Source organism: Saccopteryx bilineata, chromosome 1 (assembly GCF_036850765.1).
Source record: "Saccopteryx bilineata isolate mSacBil1 chromosome 1, mSacBil1_pri_phased_curated, whole genome shotgun sequence".
In the NCBI taxonomy this organism is placed as follows: domain Eukaryota; kingdom Metazoa; phylum Chordata; class Mammalia; order Chiroptera; family Emballonuridae; genus Saccopteryx; species Saccopteryx bilineata.
In genome coordinates this window covers 265121331-265145207 of record NC_089490.1, presented here as the reverse complement: position 1 = coordinate 265145207, position 23877 = coordinate 265121331, and the positions used below count along the sequence as shown (strand labels likewise).

Genomic DNA, 23877 nt, shown 5'->3' with positions numbered 1-23877 from the left:
ATTATTTTACCTACCAAGAAATTTTCTACATTTAGATTATCTTAGGCAGCTTTTACATCTCTAGTAGTATTTCCCCTGTGATCTTTCTTTACTCACAGAGGTAGCTTATTAAAGAGATACAAACTGTTTTAATCAAATAAGAAGACGAAATGGAGAAATAATATACATGGTTCTTGACTTATGATGGAGTTGTGCCCAATAAACCCATTGTTAGTTGAAAATATCATGTTAAAAATGCCTATGACTTACAAAAGTGCACCTAACTTACAAAAATCATAGCTTAACTACCTTATATATGCTCAGACACTTATACTAGCCTACAAGTGGAGTAATTATTCGTTGGAGGAGAAGGGGATTGAGGGCCATGTGAAAAAGGTGAAGAGATTAAGCAAAGAAAAAAATTCATAGGAACGGACAACGGTGTGGTGACTGTAAGACAGATGGGAGGTGGGGAGGTAGAAGAGGGCAAGGGGGGACAAACGGTGATGGAAGGAGACTTGACTTGGGGAGGTGAACACACAGTACAATATACAGATGATGTAGAATTATACACTTGAAACAATTTCAGTAACCAATGTCTCCCCAGTAAATTTAATCAAAATAAAAAAGATCATTCAATAAATAGCAGAGGATTTTTGTTTATTTCATACTGTTACACAGCAAGCTCATTTTAGCCTAACCTGCGGTGGCTCAGTGGATAGGGCGTCAACCTAGAGCGCTGAGGTCACCTGTTCAAAGCCCCAGGCTTGCCAGGACAAGGCACATATGGGAAGTTGATGTTTCCTGCTCCTCCCCAACTTTCTGTCTTTCCTGTCAAATCAGTAAATAAAATCTTTTAAAAAAGAAAAGATAAAGGAAGAAAGAAAGCTCAGTTTAGCCCTGAGTGATTTATTGTGAGCAGCAGGTACTTTTTATTTTTTTCTCTAATATGTTTCTGCCCAACTGAAAACCCCCACTGCAAATAAGTGCTTCTGTAGAGCTGATAGTTTAAATATCCTGTTTATGGGCATCCAAACGGGAATAAATGCAATAGCAATGAAAATGATATTATGTAAGAGCACTATAAATATCTGTAAGTGCTGCCTCTAAAACTTACTATTTTTGTGACTTGGAGTAAGTCACCTGGCTGAGAATCAGTTTCCTGGGAGAGTACATGAGAGGGACCTTCAGGATGTTAGTAAGATTTTATTTGTTCTGCCAGATAATGATTATACAGATGTTTTTAGTTTTTGAGAATTCATTGTGCATTTGTGAATTTTCTTTAAGTTATTCTTCAATAAAATCAGTGCTATGCTGATAAATATACTGCTCACAGAAATTAGGGGATATTTATAGCTTCATATTCATTTTGAAATATCCCCTAATTTTTGTGAGCAGTGTATTTTACAGGGGGGGGGGAAGTCCTGACATATAGCACTTGCCAATTCTATGGTATAAATACTGTCACCATGGCTGATTTCAAGCAATCAATATGATCACTGAATGAAAAGTTGGGAAGAGATGTGCATATCTGGTCCTTTAAGCCAGTTCTAGCATCTTGATAAAATGTACTTGAAAGTTGACTAAGTAAAGAGCCTTTTAACTACTGATATTTCCTAATTTATCTTCTCTCATATTATGGTAAGCAGCTATGAAGTGAAAAATAAGTTGACAGAGTGGCTTCAACAAATACCTGTTAATTTTTCTTAAGTGAGAAGTGGGGAGGCAGAAAGACAGACTCCCATATGTACCCCAACCGGGATCTACTTGGCAAGTCCCCTACCAGGTGATGCTTTTGCCCATCTGGGGCAGTTGGTCCATTGCTTGGCAACAGTGGTGGTGCAGTAGATAGGACTTACTGTTCTGAGCTTAATGTTTTGATTTAAGCTTGCATCACTAAGACTCATATATATATTGTTTCTTTTTTAAGTTTATTGAGGTAACATTGGTTAATAAAATTATATAGGTTTCAAGATTTTAAATTAATTCATTTTTATAGTGTAATTCTACAGACCTTGGAACCAGTGTTTGCCATGGCTTGCTTTGTGTTAGTCTTGGTATACTTGTATAATTTCCCAGTAGAGCAGATATATTGTGTTTGTTCTTTTATTTTATGTGCCTTTTTTTTTACAATTTGATGGATTATAAAATATTTTCCCTTTTCTTTTGCCTTTTCTTTCCAGTATTTTTGTTCTTTGGCAAATGAATGTGTTTTCTCCCAAATGGCTTATAAGTCAATGGAACATCTTAATGTTTGTCAGTGCCACACAGAAAAATAAATGCTTTGGAGGATTCTATGGTGGTTACTAAAGAGGCTCTATTAATAGTTAAACTGGCAATTGAGGTTCACATTTCAACCTCAGATTGGTCTAAGGGATAATAGGTTATAATATACAATCTCTCCTCATCTGTGAAGTTATTACTGTTATAATGTGTGTATGTGGTATGTGATTGAAGGGGTAATATTTTGCTGAGCGAATGAGCTTGGAAAATTACAGGCAACAAGCATCCAGAAACATCCGAGTCCTCATTGAAAGGGATGTTGTGCACTCAGAATAATTACCTGTGACCAAAATTTCATCACTTGATTTCCCTGAATTGTAACAGAGATAAAGATGGTTTTCTGCGACAAGTTTAACTGCTATACCCAAACTTTAAGAAGAGCTTGCTACTAACAAAATTTAAGTAATGTAGAAGAGAAAAGCTATTGCTTCAAAATTATAGGAGGAAAGTGGATATACTTGGGAAAGGACAGAGCAGGTGAATATTTTATTTATCTATACAAAAAAATAGGACCACATTTCCTTACAATTCTAAAATTCAGAAACCCCTGAAAAACAAGGCTTTTTATTTTTGTTTTCATAAATCATATGATCACAAAACCTATTCTAATCTAAGTGCATTGGGCAATAAAACCTGAATTAAATAATGGGAAAGTATTTATTTATTGCTTTTATTTGTTCCACTTGGTGTGTATTTTCATATGTTCTGCTGAAGAAATGTTACTGAGTTCGATTCCAGAATGCTACCCCAAATGTTTCTGGGGCATTATATGTAGCTTCTCCATGTATTTTGAAATTTTGAAAATTTCACCTTCTAAAACATATCTGGCCCTAAGGATTCTGTTAACATATTGTGAACTGAGGTAAACAAAGTACATTTATTTATACTTAAACTGCGAGTTCTTAACTTTTGTATGTGTGCCATAAACCTCTTCGGCAAACTTTTAAAATATGTTTTAAATGCATCTCCTCGCTGTGTCCTCACATGTTGGGAGGGACAGTGGAGCTCTTGGGCCCTCTTTTACAGGGGCACTAATCCCATTCATGGGTTAACCCTCATGGCTTATACATCTCCTAAGGGTCCCACCTACAAATACCATCACATTGGGGGTAACAATTTCACCATATGAATTGGGGGGTTCAAACATTCAGACCATAACATACAATAATTTCCACAAATGGGCCAACATTTAAAATTTAAATTAGAATATTATATACAGCATTATGCTTGAAAGACTTAAGTAAATATTTTATATGTGAACTGAATTTTTATTGATGTCTGTGAAACTAGTATAAAGTATGTGCCTGAAATTTTCTTTTTTTGCATAATCATCAGTGTAAGGGTGGTTATGAACTTGAAGCACTATTTTAGAGAACTAAATTGTTCTACTTTCTGCTTGTTATGTTACTTATCTAAAAAGCTTGTTTATTCCCAGAGGGGAGGTTAAAACTAGGACACCACATAGAGTGAATAAAATGTGAGTTCTTCTAGTCACATGTTGCTTACTAGCCTAAAGAGACGTGTCTCAGGATTATTTCTGTCTTCTTAGAACTTTGCTTTATTTAAAAATAATAAGTTATTGGTTGGCAATCTCAGCTGTCTTTTCTTCACTAGGACACAAATGAAAGAGAACTTCACACACATCTCGGGAACATGTCCAAATTTACACATACTTCCCAACCTATAACCCCTCCCCTTTTCCCCAACCAATGAAGAAAATCAAAATGCAGAAAATAGATTTAGAGTATAGGGATAATAAAATAGAACAGATTAGAAATGAGGATTTAAAAGCTATGTTTTTGCAAATACTTAATTTATTAAACATATTACAACATTTATTCAACTGGTGTTGAGTGTATGTTAAACGGTGGGCAATGTATTGGGCACAGAGCGTAACATCTAATAGGAATGGCACGCATTAATCAAGCTCTCATACACAGATATGTAAAATTCAAACTGTAATAAATACTGCTATGAGAGCATATAACTTGGGGGACCTATTTTAGATTAAGGAGTCAGAGAATATTTTCCTGAAATAATATATTTTTAGCCAACCTTAAGAGTAAGAATTAACTAGGTGAAGAGGTATATGGTCCCAACATTCTGATAAACAAATCAACGTGTGCCAAGATCTGTATCCTGAAAAATGATAGTATATTTAAGAAGTAAAAGGACCTGCTAGAGCTCAGAGGGCAATAGCATAAGTAGTGATGAAGTTGGTAAGGTTGGAGTAAGTGGTGATGAAGTTGGTGAGGTTGGAGTGAGTGGTGTTGAAGGGACCGTAATATGTTGGTTCTTTAGCTTGAGAACAATAGGGAAACATTGGAGATTTTTAAACCATGGAGTGGCATAATAAGAATGATAGTTTGAAAAAAGTATTTTGCAAAACAGGATGTAAGTAGTTTGTTGAAGTAGGCCAGGTGAAGAGAGTGATAGTTGTAAAGATAGAAAGGTAGGGGTGAATTCGAGAGAAATTCCAGGACTAGAGTAAACAGGATTTTACATTGCAAATAAATACAAGGATAACACCTATAATAGGGGTCGGGAACCTGTGGCTCAGGAGCCAGATGTGGCTCTTTTGATAACTGCATCTGGCTCGCAGACAAGTTTTTAATAAGAAAAATAATAACGTTAAAAATATAAAACATTCTCATGTATTACAATCCATTCATTTCCTACCACTCAGGTTCATGGTTGCAGGTGGCTAGAGCCAATCACAGCTGTCCTCCGGGACAACAACAAATTTTTATTGGATAAAGCATAATGTACACAGGTCATTGTATGGCTCTCACGGAATTACATTTTAAAATATGTGGTGTTCCTGGCTCTCTCAACCAAAAAAGTTCCCAACCCCTGACCTAGAGTACTAGCTTGAGTTGCTAAATGGAGTCAGTAGGTCAAAGTAAATTAGAAGTGGTTCAGTTATGTGGAGAAGGTTGTGAGTTCAGTTGGAGGCATATTGAATTGAGGTGCTTATAAGACACCACAACAGAAATATCAAATACAAGCTTAGATAAAGAATTTTGGAGCTCAAAAGAGAGTTTAGGGCTGGAGTTATGAATCTGAAAGTCATCTGTCTACTAATATTAGCAGAAGCTCTGGGTCTATTGCCTAGGGAAATTATATAGTTTTGGAAGAAAAACTGAGAAAGCAGTTTAGAAGTGAGCATTAAGGAACTCCAGCTTTATAGGTTAGTAGAGGAAGATGCACTGGAACAACAAGCAGGATGATAAGGAAAAAAAATATTGTCATAAAAATCAAGAGAATTGACAAATATTTTTTAGAGTGAGATGGATAGACAGGGAGGGAGAGGGATGAGAAGCATCAACTTATAGTTGCAGCACTTTAGTTGTTCATTGATTGCTTTCTCGTATGTGCCTTGACCCGGGGGGAGGGGGGGAGGCTCCAGCCAAACCAGTGAACCCTTGCTCAAGCCAGAGACCTTGGGCTTCCAGCCAGCAACCTTTGGGCTCAAGCCAGTGACCATAGGGTTATGTCTATGATCCCACGCTCAAGCTGGTGACCCATGCTCAAGCTGGATGAGCCCATGCTTAAGCTGGCAGCCTCGGGGTTTCAAACCTGTGTCCTCAGCATCCCAGGCTAATGCTCTATCCACTGCAGCACCGCCTGGTCATATGAGAAGTGACAAATATTTAAAAACATTTAAAAATATTTAAGAAGCAAATGATCAAGAGTGTCAAATGCAACCAAGAGATCAAAAAAGATGAAAACTTAAAATATATTGGATCTAGTAACAGCTGGAAATAGGTTGAAGAATATTTGCAAAAGTGAAAACTTTTAGAAAACAAGTAGAGATAGTTTATTTGGGAAGTTTTGCTGTGCCAGGAAGGGGAGAGAGGTATGGTGGTAGCTAGAACAAAATACAAGACAAAGGGAAATCTGTGTTTTTGTGTCTTTGTTGTTGTTGTTATTTGTTTTTTTAATGTGAGAAGCCATTGGAGAAAGAGAAGGTGTAGACTCAAGGAAGAATTTGAAAGGCTTGGCAAATGGTGAAGGTTTTAGCAGAGAAGGTTTTTAGCAGAGTTGAAGGTTTAGCAGAGAAAGCCAGTGACTTAAAGAAAAACAAAATTGTTTCCACAGTTTTGACACTGGAATCAGGAACTGCCTATCTAGAAGAGTATAATAGAATTTAATTATTAGAGAAACATATGCAATGTTATTTTAAAACAATTTGTAGAGAAGCCATGGTTTTAATGCTGAATTAGATGATTTTTTTTTAATAATTTTATTTTTTTAATGGGGTGACATCAATAAATCAGGATACATATATTCAAAGATAACAAGTCCAGGTTATCTTGTCGTTCAATTATGTTGCATACCCACCACCCAAAGTCAGATTGTCCTCTGTCACCTTCTATCTTGTTTTCTTTGTGCCTCTCCCCACCCCCTATCCCTCTCCCATTCCCCCCTCCCCCCCGTAACCACCATACTCTTATCAATGTCTCTTAGTTTCACTTTTATGTCCCACCTACGTATGGAATAATACTGTTCCTGGTTTTTTCTGATTTACTTATTTCGCTTCGTATCATGTTATCAAGATCCCACCATTTTGCTGTAAATGTTCCGATGTCATCATTTCTTATGGCTGAGTAGTATTCCATAGTGTATATGTGCCACATCTTCTTTATCCAGTCATCTATTGATGGGCTTTTTGGTTGTTTCCATGTCCTGGCCACTGTGAACAATGCTGCAATAAACATGGGGCTGCATGTGTCTTTACGTATCAATGTTTCTGAGTTTTTGGGATATATACCCAGATGATATTTTAAATTCCTTATATCCCTGTTCTGTACTTAGAGGGATTTGTGGAAATCTCTACTCGTCTGAAATAAGCTGAGGCTCTCAAAGATTGTTTCTTTCAGCAATGTTTTACAATTCATGAAATCTGTCCTTTTGGGCTTTTTTAAATATTTACAATCTCCATTTGGGTTTTGTGTCACATTCACTTTTTGTTTTTATTATATTTTTATTATATCCTGTTCTTGCCTTATTGACTGTATTCCTCTTCTAAATTCTCTTTTAACACACTTATTTTAAATTTTAAAATGTATTTTTCAGTTACATATGTAGTTACTCAAAAGTGAATTCTTCCATTCATACATCTGCTTATGCTTTTCATTGGCACTTCGTTTTCTGACATACTTTTTAATTCCTGACTGTGAGCTTATCTTCAGTGGAAGTCATTTCTCTTTGAATCTCAGGAGTCCTGAATTTGGGGGAATTGGGGCCAGTTTTATGTTTTACTCTACTACAGTCTTATGGTTTTCACTGGTGTAGGATCTAATGTTATTCTTTCTATTCAGGATTTCCCAGCTTCTTGGGAAGTGCTAATGCTGATCTCACACCCACAGAGTGCAGGTTTGGAGTACTGGTATTCTGCTGACTCTGTCCCAAGCAGCCGGCTTTTGTACCATACTCCTCAGACCAAACACCTTTCTAGTTCACAGCTATACATAGAACCTGGCCTGTATCTTCAACATATATATTAGGTTTTTGAACATTCTATGTGGCTCTTTTATTTAATTATCACTTGAGGGAGGCTTACTGCATTGACTTGTTTTCCTGTATCAACCAAAAGTAGATTTTGACAATATAAAAAACACTTCCAGTTGTTTCCTAAAATATTTTTTGATGACTAATATGGAAGCTAGCATATGTTAGCAATCCAAAACTGTCAAATTAGGAATACTCATTTATGCAAATTTGAAGTCATATTCTGAGACTAGAAATATAGATTCTTATGACACAACAATGACATTTATAAAAATTTGTCTTTTTTAGGACTTAGAAATGAAAGGAATTCTGTAGCATATATGTCTGCATATTTAAAGTAACTTCAATATACTGTTTCTTAATCACTGCTACTTTCTGATGATCTTAATAGCTAAGCTTTTTCCATAATAAGCATGGATTTTGTGTCAAACATTAAAAAAATGCAATGCAATAAGGCTTAGAGAAAGGTAGGCCAACTTCCAGTTTATGTGAAAGCTATAATGAAAAGATGGGTGGGAAGAATTTGTTCTAAGAATGAGTTCACAAAATCAGGTATTCAGGAAATGTATTTTCTATTATTTTTAATTGAAAGTTATTTGTACATAATAAATATGTAATGGAGATATGCTGAATGAATGAGTGAGTGAATTTAATTTTTATTTTGAGCCCTCTTCTATTGGAGGCTAGAAACTAAATCGTAATCAATATAGGGTTTTCTCCTCTCCTTTCCCCCTCGGTATGTGTCCTCAGTTTCTAGGGCCTTCAAAGTATCAGCATGTTGACAGGTGGGATGAATATTTGGCTTGATTGAAACAAACTAAGCTATCTACATGGTCTCTTTACTTTCTTCTTTGTATTGATTGATTGATTGATTGACCATTAAAGAACTGTCCACTCAGTGCTCTCTTCTGCTGCTCCTGTACTGTGCCTAAGCATGGGAGAATTCTGAAGCCTTGCTTCCTCCTTAGACTATATTCTAGAGATTGAGGTTGTGGGCTTCCCTGCTATCAAAACCCAAAATCTGATGGAATTTTCTATGCTGTTCACCATCCTCCTGCCAGTTTAAGCTGAGGTGAATATGTTGCAGAGTGCTTTCTCAGAGATCCTCCAGATTCCTGCCCCAAACCCACAGACTTTGTATCTAATATATGTTGAGCATAAAGGGATGGGGACAGGAGGAGCAGGAGAAAGATCCTTCATATCTATTATTTCTACTCAGAATCCTAAGCTTTTGAAAATCAAATGCCAAAAATTTAGTAATTTCCTTGTTACTTACATATTGCTGTGTCATCTTTTCCTTGAAGCAATAAAACATTATGTGTTTCTGCCTGAATGGAGAAGGGTCATGGGTAACAAATCCTGGAACAAAGAACATATTGTTTAATATATAAATGAGTTTTTTTGTTTTGTTTTGTTTTGTGTTTTTGCTATAAAGAAAATGAAGAAGTAAGGAATAAGGCAGGAAAAGAGGCCCAAGAGGTTTAGTAAAGAAGAGAGAAGACTAAATGAACTCTTAACTCTCTAAAGTAATGTGGGGCAGGCTGTGCTTTTGAGCAGCAGTCTTTAGTGGATCTGGGACTGATTGACAGCTGAAAGGATTGGCACTCGGGGCTTTCATGGCTTTTGTTGCAGACCTGTGTTCACTGTCCATGGCAGCCCAGTGCAGCTTCTTGCCTGCCTGGAAGTCAGAAACAAGGATCTTTTACTTCTTTTTAAAAATCCTCCAAAGTAGTAGAGGAATGCAAATCAAAATAAGAATGTGAAATCAAGAGATAGATTATTTTAAGACTTATGAGGATAAAAGTCAAAATTATTCATTATAAAATCAATGTATCCTCCTCCACTAAGATGAAAATTAGCTCCCAGTGATTTGGGTTTCAAAATATCTTAAGTAAATTCCCAAAGCAACTACTCTAGTTCAGGTTCTTGGTATCCCATTTCTTAGTTACTGCCTCTTTCTGCCACTTAGCATTCACTTTCGTGTAAATATTGTTTGTTTGTGTTTTGTTTTCTTTTTTAAAGAACTAGTGCATAGGCCTTATTTGCTTGATATGTTCACTGCAGCATTTCTAGTGCCTTGTGTGTCTCTGCTATGGAGTGAATTGTGCCCCCTCCCAAAAAAATTCATATGTTGAAGCTTTAGATACCAGTGTGACTATATTGGAGACAGGGTTTTTAAGATGTAATTAAGGTTAAATGAGGTCATATGGGGGTGATTGATCACATGGGATTTCTGGCCTTGTAAGAAAAGGAAGAGAGAGATGTATTTCCGCCCGCACAGCAGAAAGGCCACGTGAGCACACAGAGAGAAGGCGAGTAGCTGAAAGTCAGGAAGAGAGTCTTCATCAGAGCCCAACCTTTTTTGGCACCCCGAACCCAGATTCCCAGCTTCAAGACAAAAAGTAAATGTCTGCTATTTAAGCTACCCAGTGCATGGTGTTTTGTTATTGCAGCCTGAACAGACTAAGAAGGCCTGAAATAATGCTTATTAGTTCACTCAATAAATATTTGTTGATTGTGGTGAAAATTAGCAGTGTTATGTTCAGGAACATAATGAAACTTCTCAGAATAGCACTTAATGGCCTCTACTGTCGGCTTTGCTGATCGTACAGTCTTTATCACAAGTACTTAGTTCTGCCGTGGAAGCACAAAAGCAGTACAGAGACCAGTGAGCATGGCTGCGTTCCAGTGAAATGTTATTTACAAAAACACAGGCAGAAGGCTGTATTTGGCTCATAGTCTGTAGATTGCCAATTCCTGATCAATAGCAACTGAGCCAACTTAAATCTCTAAGGAATATTTCCTATTCCTTATTGGAAAAGCTCTTGTTTAGTCAGACTGACAGTCTGACATACTCCATGGTTTTCCCTTGCTATCTACCTAAATCAAATTTCTTTTCCACTTCTATACTTAATTCCAATTTCTATTTTTCTCTTCAGGTCCAGGAATTAACAAAAAATAAATAAAGCATAGTCCATGTTCACAAAGGTCATATAAATGTGATAGAAGACATGTGTAGACAGTTAATATAGGTATTATGAAAGGTACAAAAAGAATATTAGGGGCATAAAGAAGAAGGTAGAACATTCTTACAGAATGTAGAGTACTAAATGAAGAGTGGTCAGGCCTCAAAGAGGAAGGGGTAAGGTGCAAGATGGAACTGCACAAGGAAGGAGACAGGAGACAGGGAGAAGGAACAGGTCCAGGGAGGGGAAGGCAAGCAAAAAAAAAAAAAAAAAAAAAAAAAAGGAAAAGGAAAAAGAAAAGCTGAAATATAAAAGAATGTGAGGTCATTTTATTTATGTAAAACATGTCTTTCTAGTTTAAAAAATAAGAGTTCAATACCTACTAACTTACATAGGTAGTCATGATATGTTGGTAAGTGATAACAGTAGCAGGAGTATGTTATGTGCACCTATGCTTTTATTTTTTGTGTCAGCCAAGAGCAGGTGTGAAAGGATTTACCAGTTGGCTCAGGGTTGATTGTTTTTGGAAAGTAAGGAGATATCAGGCGGAGTGGAGATGGTCATTGTGATTTTAGTTGTAAATAAAAGAAACTTGACTGGCAGGAGCAGCATTTATTTTTCTCTTAAAATAAGCCTAGTGATAGTGATTTTCTGCAATCAAGGATGCAGACCAGGTGGTGGCATAGTACATAGAGCATTGGACTGGGATGCAGAGCACCCAGGTTAGAAACCCCGAGGTTTCTGGCTTGAGTGCGGGCTCTCTGGTTTGAGCACAGCCACCAGCTTGAATACAAGGTTGCTGACTTGAGCAAGGGATCACTCGGTCTGCTGTAGCCCCCACCTCTACCCCTATCAAGGCATATATAAAAAAAGCAATCAATGAACAACTAAGGTGTCACAACGGAAAAGTGATGCTTCTCATTTCTCTCCCTTCCAGTCTTCCCCCCTCTCTCTGTCTCTCTCTCTCTCTATCACACACACACACACACACACACACACACACACAAAGGATGCAGACAGATCCTAACTTTGTCTCCACTTTTCCTTCTGTTCTCATACACATCGCCTCATGTTGCAAGATGACTGACACAGAGCCAAATATCAGGATCACTTTGTTCAAAGAAATGAAAGGGATAGTATCAGCTGTTTTTTTTCTTTTTATATGTGGAATCTAATGACCAAAACAAAGTAGAGACAGCCTCATGATACAGAGAACAGATGGACAGCTGTCAGAAGTGGGGGGGGGGAGGTTTGCAGGTGGGGTGTGATTTGTGAAGGCATTAAGCAAAGAAAAAAAAAGACTTACGGACACAGACAACAGTATGGTTATTACCAGAACGAAGGAGTAGGGGAGAGAAGGGCGAAAGGGATAAATGGTGATGGAAGATTTGACTTAGGTTGGTGAACATGCAATATGATATACAAATGATGTATTGTAGAATTGTATCCCTGAAACCTAAAGAATTTTATTAACCAGTGTCACCCCAGTAAATTCAATTTAAAAAAAAAATTGTTGCATGCCAACCAGTTGGCCTCTCGACCTAAAACGAGTCAGATTTCTAAACATTATATGTAGTATGAAAAAAGGAGAAGGGAAGAAGATGGTGGTAGGGTCTTCATTTTAAACATAGCAATCGCAACCACTGGTTAGTAACCTACTTTGGTCAGTTACCTGTGAACTGATTTACCTGAATTGTTAATGTTTTACTTGAGGCTGGATGGAGGTTTCTCTGCACTGAAAAAGAGGGTGAAAATTTCCCTTCCCTCTAAGAGACACATACAGTGATGTGTTCCAGATTCCATTTCGTAAGCTCTGTCTGGCAGCAGTACAGCAAATGGACCATAGAGATGGTGAAAGAGGAGAGACTGTGTTCATACGAGAGATGATGGGGCTGAACTTCCCCAATAGTAATGGGAAGAAGGCAGGGGAGAAAAATGTAGAGCTGTTCAGCTCGTGGAATCTATACGAACTGATTGTTGATGAGATGTAGAAAGTGAGGATAGAGGAAAAATCTGAAATGATTGCTAAATTTCTTTCTCTGATGAATAACAATTGGATTGTGGTAACAATGACTAAGATTTTTAATGACATGCAGGTTGAAGGGAGAAGTTAACTTACCTTTGAACACGCTATGTTTCCCTATACCTGGGTGGCAAATCCATAGAGGGGTGGATGTCCTATAGATTAATGGATATCCATAGACAATGGATTTGGGGTTTAGGAGAGTCTGAGGGCTAATGCTAGAGATTATTGAGTCATCAACATAACAGGTAATGCCTAAAACTGTATAGGAATTCATGATGAGATTGCTGAAAGGAGAACATGTGTTGTTAGAGAAGAAGAGGTCCAAGTCTTGGCACTACAGAATACCGGCATTTAGCTGGTGGCTAAAGGAAGAAATGCCAGAAAAAGAAACAGGGTTAGAAATTAAAAGGTGACTTCATTCAAGTGGCATTCTTGAGAAGGAAATTTTAAGAGAAGAGATTGACCCAACAATGTTAAATGCTGAGAATTGTTGAATACAATGATAAAAATAGTATATTGGATGTGACATTTAGGTCATAGATGAGTTTTGGATAGAGCAGTTTTATTTTAAGTGAGTAGCAGGAAAGAATAGACAGAAATGATACTCTTTTCTTTCCATGAACTTGATTCTAAAGAGAAGGAGAAAGGTCATTCCTTCTAGCCTGATGGAAGTGTAGCATCCATTGAGAGACTTTTCTGTTGTTTTTAATAAAACATATTTGTATCTGTGTATCTTATTTAGGGAAGAAGAACATGTCAAGAGAGGGGATAATCTTAATTTTGTATTTTGTTTTTTTAGAAGTATAGTTGACATATATCATTATATTAGTTTTAGGTATACAACATCATAACGACATTTGTGTGTGTATATTGCGAGCTGATTATTTCTAATTTTTTGAAGAAACTTCTTACTATTTTCGGTAGTGGCTATGTCAATTAATAATCCCACCAATAGTGCATGATGAGCATTCTCATTTCTCTGTATCCTCACTGAGATTTGTTATTTCTTATCATCTTTGGTAATAACTATTCTAACAAGTATGAGTGATAGAGTGGTTTTTATTTGCATTTCCCTGATGCTTAGGGATGTTGAGCATCTTGTCCTATATTTGTTGGCCATTTGTATGTCTTTAGAAAAATGTCCATTCTTTTCAAATCAGGTATTTTTGCTCTTGAGTTGTATGAATTCTTCATATTTTTTTAGATACTAGCCCCTTATCAGATACATAATTTGCAAATATTTTCTCCCATTCTGTAAATTACCTTTACATTTTGTTGACGATTTCCTTTGGTGTACAGAAGCTTTTTAGTTTGGGGTATTAGTTTTGTTAGTTTAAAATAAAGACAGTTTATACACAGGAAAATCACTAGGAATACATATACATACATATATTTGCATATCTATTTAAATTTCATTAGTGATTATTCTGGCTAGTGGGTAGCTTTCATTTTTACTTTGTATTTTACTGTATTTCCTAATTTTGCAGAATAAATATTTAGTGTGACTCTAAACCAGGGGTCCCCAAACTACGGCCTGCGAGCCGCATGCAGCCCCCTGAGGCTATTTATCTGGCCCCCGCTGTACTTCCGGAAGGGGCACCTCTTTCATTGGTGGTCAGTGAGAGGAGCACATTAACCATCTCATTAGCCAAAAGCAGGCCCATAGTTCCCATTGAAATACTGGTCAGTTTGTTGATATAAATTTACTTGTTCTTTATTTTAAATACTGTATTTGTTCCTGTTTTGATTTTTTACATTAAAATAAGATATGTGCAGTGTGCATAGGGATTTGTTCATAGTTTTTCTTATAGTCTGGCCCTCCAACAGCCTGAGGGACAGTGAACTGGCCCCCTGTGTAAAAAGTTTGGGGACCCCTGCTCTAAACATATTTGATAATGTTAAGAGTTATCTGTATTCCTCCTATATTCTGTTGGTGGGTTAATAAAGAGTTGACTGGATTCTTCTATTCCCAATATCTCACTTAAGATATGCTCTGTCTTTGAGCAACAAGTAATCAATTTTCTACGATTGATTTATTCAGCAATATTTACTTTGTTCTTACTACATGGCATGCACTCTTCTTGGCACTTGAGTTTACATCAGTGTAAGTAAAGCAGACAAGGGTTCCCCCTCATGGAGTTTACATTCTAGCAGAGAGGTTAAATAATAAACATAACAAGTGAAATTATGTATATATTAGAAATTGATAAATGTCATGGAAAAAAAGAGCAAAGTAGAAGTGTCAGAATGAGAGGGAAACATGTTATGGTATTAAATAGGGGTAGTTAAGGTAGATCTTAGAACTAAGAATTGATCAGACTTGAAGGAGGTGAGAAATCTATCTGCAAAAAGCATTCTAGACAAAACAGTAAATGTCAATGTCAAAAAAAAGAGTGTGGGTCTAAGGTTAAGAGTAAGACCAACAAGGAGGTCAGTGTGTCTGGAGCACGGTGAAGAGGTCATAGGAGCTGAGTCCAGAGAAGTAAGCATGGCTGGGAAGGATTATGCAGGATCTGTAGGCCACTGTAAAGACCATAGATTGTACATCAGGTAGTTTTGTAGCCTTGTAGATTTGAGCAATTTGTGACATGATTTGATATTCTAAAATGATCCCTTTAGATTCTGAGTCCATGATAAACTATGGGGAAAATGGAAGGGAAGATTAAGCAAGGAGAACTGTAAGGAGGCTGTTGTAGGAATCTTGGCAAAAAATAATTATGAAATATATAGAAAAGCTGATAAACAAATTTGTGTTTGAATACACAATGTTAAATTTCTTAGATGCATTACAGAGAAGTGGTTCAGAGTTTGGGCTTTGAAGTCAAGCAGAGCTGTGTCTTAAGTTATCATGACCTTCACCTTAGTCACTCTGATCCTCAATTTCCTGATGTATACACTGATTGTCCTAATCTGTATGGGTTGCTGTAACAGAATTCCATACAGGGATTGGGTGGCTTAAACAACAGACATATTTTTCGGAATGCTAGCAGCTAAGAAGTCCAAGATCAAGTTGCCAGCAGATTTAATTCTTGGTGATGTCCCTTTTCCTTGCTTGTAGACAGCTCCCTTCTTGCTGTGTGCTCATGTGGCATTTCTTCAGTTGTGCATGGAGAGAGACAGAAAGCAAGATCTCAGTCTTCCTCTTGTTACAAGGCCACAAATCCCTTCATGAGGGTCCTACAGTCATGACTTCATCTAAACCTAACTACCTCCCAAATGCCCATACCTCTAAATACCATAACATGAAGGTTTAAGGATTCAACATATGAATTTAGGAGGACACAAACATTCAGCCCATACATAGAAGATAATAGTTATGAGAATGAAATCTGTTATTCTATATAAAAGCACTAATCACTATGCCTAACACATAGTAAATACTATTGTTGTAGAGTAGCTTTTTGTTTTTTTAACAATTTGCCATATTCTCTGAATTTTTAAGACACCATGGATTGACAGACAATTTAATCAATAAAGCCTTTGGGGAGAGGTTGGAGATTTTCAAATGAAAAACATATATCAGGTTAAAATCATGTGCCGATTCCAGAGATGTTAAAATTACAAAGATATCAGTCATATTTTTTGCTTTCAAATCCTATTTGTTGTAAACAAAGGCATTGCAGAGTGTTGCTTGCCCCAGCTTAGCCTCACATTGCCTCTGCACAAGTCCTACCTGCATTCATTAACTTTGAGATACCAGCAAATGGATCAGAAGTTGTCCTGCTACCAAGTGTGGCCTGTGCCCAGCCTGTGGCCTTCCTTATTTCTACTCATGTTACCACTTGGACTGGAGCTCTGATTCACTTAACTGGCACTTTGGTAACCATGTATCCTCTTTTCTCCCTTCCTTCTGGGTGTTAGACTCTAGAAACACACAGAATCCTAGAAATGCCATGACTGTCATCTCTGCCCTGCAACCGTTACTGCCACTCCCTGTTGTTTATATTTAGTCCTTTGATTGTTGAGTGTTGAAATGACAACAAAAGGTTTAGAATATTACATATACTTATTTGATAAAGCAGAGGCAGGATTTGATAGAACTGACTTCAGTTTTGAAAGAAATTTTGTGGGTAACAGCATGATACATAGCCATCATTATAGTATCCTATAGAATAATATTACCACTTTAAAAATTCTCTATGCTCTACCTGTTCATCCCTCTTTCTCCACAGCCCTGGCAACCATTGATCTTCTTTTTTTTTTTTTTTTTTTTTTTTTTGTATTTTTCCGAAGCTGGAAATGGGGAGAGACAGTCAGACAGACTCCCGCAGCATGCGCCGGACCGGGATCCACCCGGCACGCCCACCAGGGGCGACGCTCTGCCCACCAGGGGGCGTCGCTCTGTTGCGACCAGAGCCACGACCAGAGCCACTCTAGCGCCTGGGGCAGAGGCCAAGGAGCCATCCCCAGCACCCGGGCCATCTTTGCTCCAATGGAGCCTCGGCTGCAGGACAGAGAGGAAGGAGAGGGGAGGGGTGGAGAAGCAGATGGGCGCCTCTCCTGTGTGCCCTGTCCGGGAATCAAACCTGGGACTTCTGCACGCCAGGCCGACGCTCTACCACTGAGCCAACTGGCCAGGGCCATACCACATCTTCTTTATCCAGTCATCTATTGAAGGGCTTTTTGGTTGTTTCCATGTCTTGGTCACTGTGAACAATGCTGCAGTGAACATGGGGCTGCATGTGTCTTTACACACCAGTGTGTTTGAGTTTTGTGGGTATATTCCCAATAGAGGGATTGCTGGGTCATATGGTAGTTCTATTTTCAATTTTTTAAATAAATTTTTATTAATTTTAATGGGGTGACATCAATAAATCAAGGTACATATATTCAAAGAAAACATGTCCAGGTTATCTTGTCATTCAATTATGTTGCATACTCATCACCCAAAGTCAGATTGTCCTCCATCACCTTCTATCTAGTTTTCTTTGTGCCCCCCATAACCACCACACTCTTGTCCATGTCTCTTAGTCTCGTTTTTATGTACCACCAATGTGTGGAATCCTGCAGTTCTTATTTTCAATTTTTTGATGAACCACCATACTTTTTTCTATAGTGGTTGTACTACTTTGCATTCCCACCAACAGTGGATGAGGGTTCCTTTTTCTCCACTGCCTCTCCCAACACTTGTGATTACCTGTCTTGTTAATAATAGTTAATCTAACAGGTGTAAGGTGGTATCTCATTGTAGTTTTTTTTTTTTCTTTTTTTTTTTCCGTATTTTTCTGAAGCTGGAAACGGGGAGAGACAGCCAGACAGATTCCCGCATGCGCCCGACTGGGATCCACCCGGCACGCCCACCAGGGGCGACGCTCTGCCCATCAGGGGGCGATGCTCTGCCCCTCCAGGGCGTCGCCCCATTGAGACCAGAGCCACTCCAGCGCCTGGGGCAGAGGCCAAGGAGCCATCCCCAGCGATCGGGCCATCCTTGCTCCAGTGGAGCCTCGGCCGTGGGAGGGGAAGAGAGAGACAGAGAGGAAGGAGGGGGAGGAGGTAGAAAAGCAAATAGGCGCTTCTCCCATGTGCCCTGGCCGAGAATCAAACCCGGGTCCCCCGCACGCCAGGCCGACGCTCCACCGCTGAGCCAACCGGCCAGGGCCTCATTGTAGTTTTGATTTGCATTTCTCTAATAGCTAATGAAGATGAGCATCTTTTCATATATCTGTTGGCCATTTGTATTTCTTACTGGAAGAAGTATCTGTTCATATCCTCTTCCCATTTTTTTAATTGAATTGTTTGTTTGTTGTTGAGTTTCATGAGTTCTTTGTATATTTTGGATATTAGACCCTTATCTGAGCTGTTGTTTGAAAAATCATCTCCCATTTAGTTGGCTATCTATTTTGTTGTCAGTTTCTCTTGCTGTGCAAAAACTTTTTAGTCTGATGTGGTCCCATTCATTTATCTTTGCCTTCACTTCTTTTGCCTTTGGAGTCAAATTCATAAAATGCTCTTTAAAACCAAGGTCCATGAGTTTAGTACCTATGTTTTCTTCTATGTACTTTATTGTTTCAGGTCTTATATTTAGGTCTTTGATCCAATTTGAATTAATTTTAGTACAAGGGGACAAACTGTAGTCGAGTTTCATTCTTTTGCATGTGGCTTTCCAGTTTTCCCAGCACCATTTGTTGAAGAGGCTTTCTTTTCTCCATTGTGTGTTGTTGGCCCCATTATCGAAAATTATTTGACCATATATATGTGGTTTTATTTCTGGACTTTCTATTCTGTTCCATTGGTCTGAGTGTCTATTTTTCTGCCAATACCATGCTATTTTGATTGTCGTGGCTCTATAATATAATTTGAAGTCAGGTATTGTAATGCCCCCAGCTTTGTTCTTTTTCCTTAGTATTGCTTTGGCTATTTGGGGTTTTTTTATAGTTCCAAATAAATCTGATGATTTTTTGTTCCATTTCTTTAAAAAATGTCATTGGAATTTTAATGGGAATTGCATTAAATTTGTATATTGCTTTGGGTAATATGGTCATTTTGATTATATTTATTCTTCCTATCCAAGAACAAGGAATATTTTTCTATTTCATTATATCTTTTTTGATATTCCTTAACAATGCTTTGTAGTTTTCATTATATAGGTCCTTTACATTCTTTGTTATGTTTATTCCTAAGTAGTTTATTCTTTTTGTTGCAACCGTGAAAGGAATTATTTTTTTGAGTTCGTTTTCTAATGTTTCGTTGTTGGCTATTGGAAAGGCTGTGGACTTTTGTATATTAATTTTGTATTCTGCAACCTTACTGTATTGGTTTATTGTTTCTAGTAATCTTTTTGTGGAGTCTTTGGGGTTTTCAATGTATAAGATCATATCATCTGCAAAAAGTGAAACCTTTACTTCATCTTTTCCGATATAAATGCCTTTTATTTCTTTATCTTGTCTGATTGCTCAGGCTAGAACTTCTAGCACCACGTTGAATAAGAACGAAGAGAGTGGACAACCCTGTCTTGTTCCTGATTTAAGGGGGAAAGTCCTCAGTGTTGTGCCATTTAATATGATGTTAGCTGATGGTTTATCATAAATGGCCTTTATCATGTTGAGATCTTTTCCTTCTAGACCCATTTTGTTGAGTGTTATATATTTTATCGAATGCCTTTTCTGCATCTATTAATAGGCTTATGTGGTTTTTGTTCTTTGTTTTGTTGATATGGTATATTACATTAACCGTTTTACGTATGTTAAACCATCCTTGAGATTCTGGGATGAATCCCATTTGATCATGTTGTATTATTTTTTTAAGATACATTTATTTATTTATTTATTCATTTTTAGAGAGGAGAGAGAGAGAGAGAGAGGAGAGAGAGACAGAGAGAGAGAGAGAAAGGGGAGGAGCTGGAAGCATCAACTCCCATATGTGCCTTGACCAGGCAAGCCCAGGGTTTCGAACCAGCGACCTCAGCATTTCCAGGTCGACGCTTTATCCACTGCGCCACCACAGGTCAGGCGTATTATTTTTTTAATATGTTGTTGTATTCGATTTGCTAGTATTTTGTTTAGTACTTTAGCATCTGTATTCATTAGAGATATTGGTCTGTAGTTTTCTTTTTTTGTGCCGTCCTTGCCAGGTTTCGGTATGAAGGTTATGTTGGCCTCATAAAATGTGTTTGGAAGTATTGCTTCTTCTTCAATTTTTTGGAAGACTTTGAATAGAATAGGAACCAAGTCTTCTTTGAATTTTTGATAGAATTCACTAGTATAGCAATCTGGGCCTGGACTTTCATTTTTGGGGAGGTTTTTAATAGTTTTTTCTATTTCCTCCCTGCTTATTGGTCTGTTTAGGCTTTTTGCTTCTTCATGACTCAGTCTAGGAAGGTTGTATTGTTCTAGGAATTTATTCATTTCTTATAGATTGTTGAATTTGGTGGCATATAGTTTTTCATAGTATTCTACAATAATTCTTTGTATATCTATGATGTCTGTGGTGATTTCTCCTCTTTCATTTTAGATTTTGTTTATATGAGTCCTTTCTCTTTTTTCCTTGGTGAGTCTTGCCAAGGGTTTGTCAATTTTGTTGATCTTTTCAAAGAACCAGCTCCTTGTTTTATTAATTTTTTCTATAGTTTTTCTGTTCTCTATTCCATTTATTTCTACTCTGATTTTTATTATCTCCTTTCTTCGGCTGGTTTTGGGTTGTTTTTTTCTTTTTCTAGTTCCTTAAGATGTGAAGTTAAGTAGTTTACTTGGGTTCTCTTGTTTGTTCATATAGAACTGAAGTGATATGAACTTCCCTCTTATCACTGCTTTTGCTGCATCCCAGAGATTTTGATATGTAGTATTGTTATTTTCATTTTTCTGTATGTATCTTTTGATCTCTGTTCTTATTTCTTCTTTGACTCACTCATTTTTTAAAAGTATGTTTAGTTTCCACATTTTTGTGGAGTTTTTTTACCTCTTTTTTGTGGTTGAATTCTAGTTTCAAGGCTTTATGATCAGAAAATATGCTTGGTACAATTTCAGTTTTTCTGAATTTTCTGATGTTTTTTTCGTGGCCCAACATATGTTCAAATCTTGAAAATGTTCCATGTACACCAGAGAAAAATGTGTACTTTACCATTTTGGGATTAAATGTCCTGTCAGTGTCTACCATATCCAATTACTCTAGTGTTTCATTTAAGGCCAATATTTCTTTATTGATTTTCTGTTTGGATGAATAATCTAGAGCTGTCAGTGGTGTATTGAGGTCTTCAAGTATGATTGTATTTTTGTCAGTTTTTGTTTTTAGGTCAGTCAGTAGCTGTCTTATATATTTTGGTGCTCCTTGGTTTGGTGCATATATATTAACAATTATTATGTCTTCTTGATTCAGTGTCCCCTTAGTCATTATGAAATGACCATTTTTGTCTCTGATAACTTTTGTTGTCTTGTAGTCAGCATTGTTAGATAGGAGTATTGCTACACCTGCGTTTTTTGAATTATTTGTTTGGAGTATTGTTTTCTAGCCTTTCACTTTGAATTTGTTTTTATCCTTGTTGCTTAGATGTGTTTCTTGTAGGAAACAAACAGTTGGATTTTCTTTTTTAATCCATTCTACTACTCTGTGTCTTATTATTGGTGAGTTCAATCCATTTACATTTAGTGTAATTATTGACACTTGAGGGTTTCCTATTGCCATTTTATATATTGCATTTTGTTAATTTTGTATCTTGTTTGATTCTCTTTTGTTTTTCTATCATTTGTTTTTATTTGGTTGTAATCCATACTTCTTTCTTCTGTTACTTCCTTTTTCAAGTCATGTGCTTCTGTGGTGGTTTTTTTTAGGGGTGGTTACCATTAAGTAATGGAAAGGGTACCTACCATGTTCATTGTAGTACACTATCTCATGAGTGCTTCTGCACTCCATCCTCCATTGCTACTGTTAATCTTTGTCCTCTCCCCTTTTTTGTTTTTGTTGTCACAGTTTAAATTTAGTTTTATTGTGTTCTTGGTGGAGCTTTTACTTGTAGTTTTGTTTTGTTTTGTACTTTGTATCTGGTTGGAAAACCCCCTTTAGTATTTCCTGAAGTGGGGTTTTCTGATGATAAATTTCCTCATCTTTTCTGTTTCTGTGAATGTTTTTATTTCTCCTTTGTATATGAGGAAGTTCCTCTTTCAGATCTTTAAATATTGGGGTCCATTCTCTTCTAGCTTATAGAGTTTCTATTGAGAACTCTGATGATAATTTAATAGGCCTTCCTTTATATGTTGTATTCTTCTTTTCTCTGGCTGCCTTGAGAATTTTTTCTTTGTCGTTGGTTTGTGCCAATTTCATTATGATGTGCCTTGGAGTAGGTTTGTTAGAGTTAAGATAACTCGGTGTTCTGTTTGCTTCTTGAATTCGAGGCTTTAGTTCTTTCCACAGTCTTGGGAAGTTCTCGTCTATTATTTGTTTGAATATGTTCTCCATTCCATTTTCTCTCTCTTCTCCTTCTGATATGCCTATTATTCTTATATTACTCTTTTTGATGGAGTCAGACAATTCCTGTAGGGCTTTCTTATTTTTTTTAATTTGTGAGTCTCTTCTTCTTTCTGTTGTGCCTCAAGTTGCCTGTCTTCTATGTCACTAATCCTCTATCCGTCTTGCCTGTTCTATTAGCTAAGCTTGTTACCTCGTTGTTCAGTTCATGAATTGAGTTTTTCATCTCTGTTTGATTTGTTTTCATAATTTCAATTTCCTTGGTAATATATTCTTTGTTTTCATTGTGTTGTTTTCTGAGCTCCCTAAATTGCCTTTCTGTGTTTTCTTGTAAATCTCTGAGTATTTTTAGGATTTCTATTTTAAATTCTCTGTCATTTAACTCCAAGGTTTCCAATCTATTAAAAATTTTTTTCTATAGATTTTTCCTCATCTAGCTGTGCTACATCTCTTTTGTATCCATGGTATTCGATTTTCTTTTCCTTAATGACATCTGAGGGTGGTTTTGTTATTAGCACTAATAAGAATTAATAAAGAATAGAAAGTAAAAAAAATTGACAAAATAATTCAAAAAATTATGATTTCCTTTTTTTTTTAAGAAAATACCATGAAGAACTGAGAATTATATTATGCTAAATGAAACAAAAACTACCTATAATGGAGGGCCTGAGTTGGGGAGAAGTGACAAAGGGGCAAAAAACGAGGTAGGGACCCACAAAATGCAAAAAAGGAAAAAATTTGGATCAAGAATAAAATAATTTGCTTGTAAGTAATGGTCAAATGAGAGAGATAGTGAAAGAGATAGGAAGGAAACAAGAAAAAAAATACTATTGTATTAAGTCGAACCACAACTACACAGAATGAATAGCCAGTGTTGGGGGGAATGCTAATGAGTTAAAAAGCAAAGTACAAAGCACACAAAATGCCAAAGAAAAAATTTGAATCCAAAATAAAATAATTTTTTCGTGAGTGAGGATCAAATGAGAGGAAAAGTAAAAGAGAAAAGGAGAAAGTAAGAGAGAGGGAGAGAAAAGAAAAAATGAGAAATGTAACACTTATGGGTAATGTAGTTCAAGATAAAGAGAAAAGAATAAGACAAGCAGAGGATAAAAGGACTAAGATGGAAGAAAAAAATAAAGATAAGAAAATTAATGAAACAAAAAAAAGTGGGAAAAGTTATAAAGACAATGGACTATTCTTGATTTTGAAAGG

The 23877-nt window shown here is 36.8% G+C and overlaps 1 protein-coding gene and 1 long non-coding RNA gene across 9 annotated transcripts in view; one reads left to right on the top strand and one right to left on the bottom strand.

The window, feature by feature from the left end:
* LOC136312729 (uncharacterized) overlaps positions 1–23877 on the bottom strand; it is a 176484-nt gene that overhangs the window by 83520 nt on the left and 69087 nt on the right. Inside the window, exon 3 of the long non-coding RNA XR_010727041.1 lies at positions 9053–9135. This is a non-coding gene — a long non-coding RNA (uncharacterized lncRNA). The remainder of the gene's footprint in view (positions 1–9052; positions 9136–23877) is intronic.
* RNF180 (ring finger protein 180) overlaps positions 1–23877 on the top strand; it is a 199026-nt gene that overhangs the window by 106549 nt on the left and 68600 nt on the right. The gene's annotated exons all lie outside the window — the stretch shown is intronic.